Consider the following 6,408-nt stretch of genomic DNA (forward strand, 5'->3'; position numbering starts at 1 on the left):
GATATAGCAATGTATAGTAAACAAAGTCAATACTCCAACACTTATGATGAAAAGAGAGAAAATAAAATGAAAACTAAACTAAAACTAACTAATCAACTAACTAACTAACAACCAACTAAAATAAATGGTTATCGATGGTGTTTGGAAGTGTTGGATGAGGGGTAGGAGAAGGGAAGAAGAAAGGAGAAGGAAAGAATTGGAAAGAGGAAAAGAAAAGAAGTGGATGGAAGAAAGGGCATCCACGCGTACGCACGCATGGCGCGCGCGCGTCGTTGGCTTATTTCGAGAGTGGCGCGTACGCGTCATGTGCGCGTGTGCGCAAGTGGGGTTTGTGCCAGAGGCACAACGTTGGCGCGGCGCAGGCACAACTCTCTGGAAAATGTATGGAGGTTGGAACTTCTTAATCCACGCGTATGCACGCATGGCGCGCGCGCGTGGATGGACGAAAATACTGGAAGTGCACATACGCGCCATGTACGCGTACGCGTAGATGGTGCTCTGTTTTTCAAAAATTTTTTTCTATGTTTTTGCACCAATCCAAGCATTCCAAACCTCCAAACAGCTACCAAAACACCACAAAACCTTATTTAACATACTTAAACTACCAAACATACTCAACTAACTAAACAAAACATGAAATTAAACTAATTCTACCAATATATACAAAAGAGAAAATGAAAGGATTTTACCATGGTGGGTTGTCTCCCACCTAGCACTTTTGTTTATTGTCCTTAAGTTGGACTTATGGGGAGCTCCTCATCAAGGTGGCTTGTGCTTGTATTCATCTTGGAACTCCCACCAATGCTTGGTTCTCCATTGTGCCCCAAGATTCTTCATGGATTGAGCCAAGTCTTGATGGAGTTCTTCACAAGCTTGGGGCTCCCAAAGTTGATCCTCTTCTTGTAATCCGAGATCCCACACTTTGTTTTCATACCCGTCTTGAGGTTGATCATCATTATTAGTCCAACCGGGTGGTGAGTAAGGTGAATTCTCTATATAGTGGCCAACAATCCTCCTAGACCCATCTATTTGAGCACTACTCCAACCTTTATATCTCATGTTTGATGCATCAACCATAATGAGCCTTGATTTGCAACGCCAACCACAAAACCTTTTTCGTTTACGCTTCATCCCACAAAGCTCCCTAAGTTGGCCATCCGTTTCAAGCAAACCATATTCAAGTGGGATAATAAAGCTAATAGAAATAAATTTCACCCACTCAAATGAAGGAGTAGATGGCAACCTAGGCAAAGACAACTCCAAGAGTTTTGATAAAGCGTATTCAATTCCCATCCTCCTTTTTCTAAGGATTTCCACCTCTTCACAAGACTTCTCAATTATAATCCTTTGTTCAACAATTTTATATAAACCTTTTCTCCTACTCAAGTCATAAATGGGAGGGTAAGAAAAATTTACCTCCACATTGCTTTCCATCTTGTTGGGAGAAGGTTCTTCATGCTCAAAGGATTCTTCACCACTAAGGTTTGATGCTTGATCTTCATCACCAAGGGAACTCACTTCTTGCTCTATCCCATCCAAATCTTCATATGGAATATGTCTTGGAAGGTGTGCACTTTCCTTCCTAGCATCAATTTCAATCATCTTGGAGGGGTTTTCTTCAATTCTAGATTCCCATGGAGGCTCCGCATCTCCTAAGTCTTCAACCAATTCTTCCCTTTCTTCAATAATCATAGCTTCCTCCAATTGTTCCAATACAAAGCAACTTCCCTCATTCTCCACCAATCTCTCTTTTATGTTATGCTCTTCATTTGATTCCCCACATGTAGCCATGGGAGTTCCTTGAGAGTTCAAGCATTGGGATGCTAACCGGTTTACCACCTCATCCAAGGCGGCCGTGAATTGTTGCACATCCCTTTTCATTTTCCCTTGTCCTTGAACAAGAACATCAAGGATGTCATCCATTGGAGGTTGGGGTGGATGGAAGGGTTCATCAATTTGGGGGAAGGGTTCATAGTAGGAAGGTGGTTCTTCTTGGTAGAGTTGTGGTGGTTCTACGTTTTCCTTTCTTTCCACTTGTTGCACAACACACTCCATGGTTGCTTGAAATTGATCCAATGCTTCCTTGAGACGATCCCTTGACTCTTGTTCCGCTTGGATATCATGATAGGGATCATGTGGCTCTTGGATTGAAGGACATGAGTATTCTTCCATGGGAGGTTGTGGTGGAAAGTAGTATTCATCTTGTGGTTGAAAATTTTCATATATTGGAGGTGGTTCATCTTGGTAATAATGTGGAGGAGGTGGCTCTTGAAAATATTGATGTTGGAATTGTGATGGCTCTATATGTGGTTCATATGGCTCATATGGTTGTTGGTAGGATGGATATAGATTAGGGTCATATGAAGGTGGTTGGTAAGAAGGGGCTTGTGAGTATGGTTGAGAGTTATGTTGAGGATATACTTCATAGGCATATGGTGGTGGTTCTTGAAAGTCACAAGGTGAGTCACCATAACCATTGGATTGATATGCATCATAGAATGGCTCTTCTTCATAGTGCATTGGTGGGGGTTGTTGCCATGAAGATTGATCATATGCATATGGCTCCTCCCACCTTTGGTCATCCCATTCTTAATACACATCTTCATTATAGTCCTCATCCCCTACAACATGTTGATAACCAAACTCATAGCCACGGTGAGAATTCATGATAGCAAGAAGAAAATGAAAACAAAATCAAATAAGAAGCAAGAAAATTAAATCCTAAAACTAGCAAGAGCTAACAAAAGCAAACATATTCACACTATTCACATATATACAATAACCAATAACATAACACCATTGCAATTCCCCGGCAACGGCGCCATTTTGATGAATGGATTTTTTGATGGTTTAGAATTTCACAAATGAATTCTCGTTGCAAGTATAGTTCCTAAACCAAACAATAATCCTTTCATACAAAAAGTTGTTTGTCACTAGTACAAACCCCTAAAATTTATAAACCGAAGTATTGGACCTCGGGTCGTTCTCCCTAGGAATTACAATAAAGTGTCTTGTTATTGGTTATGAGTTATTTTGGGGTTTTGGATAAGAAGCATGAAAAGTAAATGGCAATGAAAATAAACTAAAAACTATAAAAGGCTCTTGGCAAGGTGTGAGAACTAGAAGTCCTATCCTAGTTATCCTTCTCAATTGTGATGAGAATTGTTCATTGCTACCACTTAGTTAACCTCTAATAATGGAGGAAAGTCAAGTGGATGAATCAACTTGATTCCATAAGTCCTAGCCAACTCCCAAGGGAAAGACTAGCTTTAGTGGTATCTAAATCAATTAGCAACTTCTAATTATCAATCAACAAAGACATTAGATAACTCAAGCGTCACTAATTACTCTACCATAGCCAAGAGGAACAAAATCTATACTAAAATCCAACCAAGCATTTCATCAAACACTTGGAAGGCATAAAAGAAAAGCAAAGTAAATTGATAACAAAAATAGAATCTAACAACAATTATGGCAATGAATTAACAACAAAAATCAAAAGGAACACAATTATTATGAATTACCTCTAATTGAATTGAAAGAAAATAGAAGGAGCAAAAGTAGATCTACAACAAAATATAAGAACAACATAAAGGAAATTACAACTAAAGAATAGAAGAAGAATCAATGTAACAACAAAGAATTGAAAGGTAGAAGTAGAAGAAAGCAAAGATTAAAACCTAGATCTAAGAACTAAACCTAATCCTAATCCTAATTCTAGAGAGAAGAGAGAGCTTCTCTCTCTAGAAACTAACTCTCACTACTAAACTAAGCTAAAACTATGACTAATGATGACAAGTATGTAAAGTATGAAAAGTATCTTCATTCCCACTTCAATCCTTGGCTTAAATAGCATCAGAAATGAGTTGGATTGGGCCCACAAGGCTTTAGAATTCGCTGGCCACGTTTTGTTTTAAGTGAACCAGGTGGCAACAACGGCGCGTGCGCGTACTATGCGCGTACGCGTCACCATGCACGGTTCAACCATAGCAAATATTATATCGTTTCGAAGCCCCGGATGTTAGCTTTCCAACCCAACTGGAACCGCATCATTTGGACCTCTGTAGCTCAAGTTATGGCCGATTAAGTGCGAAGAGGTCGGCTTGACAGCTTTCCGGTTCTTCCATTTCTTCATGAGTTCTCCAACTTTTCATGCTTTCTTTCTTCATTCCCTTGATCCAATCTTTGCCTCCTAAACCTTAAATCACTTAACAAACATATCAAGGCATCTAATAGAATCAAGGTGAATTAAATTTAGCTATTTTGAGTCCTAAAAAGCATGTTTTCACATTCAAGCACAATTAAAGGAGAATATACAAAACCATGCTATTTCTTGAATAAATATGGGTAAAAGGTGATAAAATCCCCAAAAATCAATACAAAACAAACCGTCAAATTGGGGTTTGTCAAGCTTCCTTTCCAATCTCCAACTCATTCATGCCCTATAAAGCCTGAAACACTTAACACACAGATCACAGCATCGAATGGAATAAAGGAGAATTAAAATACGTAATTAAAAGTCTCTAGGAAGCAAGTTTTCAGTCATAAAGCATCTTTAGGAAGGAAATATAAATGCATGCTTATTTAATGAATAAGTGGGTAGAGATCATGATAAAACCACACAATTAAACACAATATAAACCATAAAATAGTGGTTTATCAACCTCCCCACACTCAAACATTAGCATGTCCTCATGCTTAGTTGAAGGAGATAAAATGAATGAGTAGGAACATGTAAAACTCATGCAATGCAATGCAACCTATATATATGAATGCAACTATATGATTCTTGTCCACTTGATCAATAGTAAATAAGCTCTTCAAAACAATTACAAATCAAATTCTACTAATTCAATTCTTATACAGCAAGAACAGATAAAAATGCAAGAAGATAGCTCATGAAAGCAGGGAACATAGAATTTCAAGCATTGAACCCTCACTAATGATGTATGTATACTCTAGTCTCTCTTAGTGTATAGGGTAATTACTCTATTCTTCTCTAATCATGCTTTCTAATTTTTGTTCTTCTCCTAACCAATCAACAACCATTAATATACCAATGCAAACATCATGAGGTCTTTTCAAGGTTGTAATGGGGCCAAGGTAAGGGTAAGGATACATATATGGCTAAGTAAGCTTATAAATTGAATCTTTAATTAACCCAAGCTTTCACCTAACCTCTATATATATTCTATATAACTTCAGAATGCACACCTAGCTACCCAGAAATTCCTTTCACATTCCATACTCATGTATCAACTTTTTATTTTAATTTTATCATACATGCAATGATCTTTTAATTCTTAACTTAGCATTGGGGTAATTTTGTCCCCTTATTTATTTATTGAAATTTTTTTTAAATAAACATAAAAAATAAACATAGCTTATCAATGCACATAGATTTTGAATTCTTATAAGTTCACATGAGTAGGTATCCAAATTCCCATTATATTATCATGACACATTCCCTTATTATCTTTTGTTCTCACAATTTCCCATACTTAAATAACACACACAATTCTATCTTAAGCTAACCAAAGATTCAATTTGGGATATATAATTGTTTTTCCGCTTAAGGCTAGTAATGTGGTAAAATATAGAACTAATGGGATTTAAAGGCTCAAAGTGGCTAACAAAAGTAATTGAAAGGGTAGGATTAATTTGGATAAGTGGGCTAAACTAATAATGGTCTCAATCATATGCAAACATATAAATATAATAAACATTGGACATATAGGATGGAACAAAATATAGATCACAATCATAGAGAAGTAATCACACAAGAATAAAATAATTATGATTAAATAATGTAACCATGCATAAAGGCTCAAATCTCACAGGTTGTGTGTTCTTTAGCTCAAAAATTATGTTCCAAATACAACTTCAAGCAAATTTAACATAGAAGTTTTGATTAAAATTAGTGAAATTTTGTTCCAAAGATAGGGTCTTAGAAGAAACTTATTGTCTTTTCAATCAAGTAGAACATGCATGCAACTAATCTATTACTATGCAATTTATCCTATTCTATAAAAGAAAAACAAACTAAATATCCTAATTTATTGGTGTTTAGGGAAGAGAAATTACCTCTGGAAGTCAGGTACTGACCGACCTCCCCACACTCAAGGCTTTGCACCGTCCTCGGTGCCGTCTGTCAGGAACAGGGGTGGGCTGGTAGCAGTATCTCCACAATCGGGACCATTATAGCTCCCGGTGCTGGTAAAAAAAGTGGAGTCTGGGGTGTCTGAGTCCTTGAATTTTCCCTTAAGTAGCTCCTTGAGGTGTTTGAATCGGCGCTCGTTACGGCGCTCCCTTAGTTTCGCTTTCTGTTCTTGCCGATCCAACCTTTCAAGTATCTGATAGAGCAGTTGAGTTGTTGTAGGTGCTTGTGGTGTGGAAGGAGGAATGTCT

This window comes from Arachis ipaensis, chromosome B9 (genome assembly GCF_059453495.1).
Source record: "Arachis ipaensis isolate K30076 ecotype BB chromosome B9, ASM5945349v1, whole genome shotgun sequence".
Classification (NCBI taxonomy): Eukaryota; Viridiplantae; Streptophyta; class Magnoliopsida; order Fabales; family Fabaceae; genus Arachis; species Arachis ipaensis.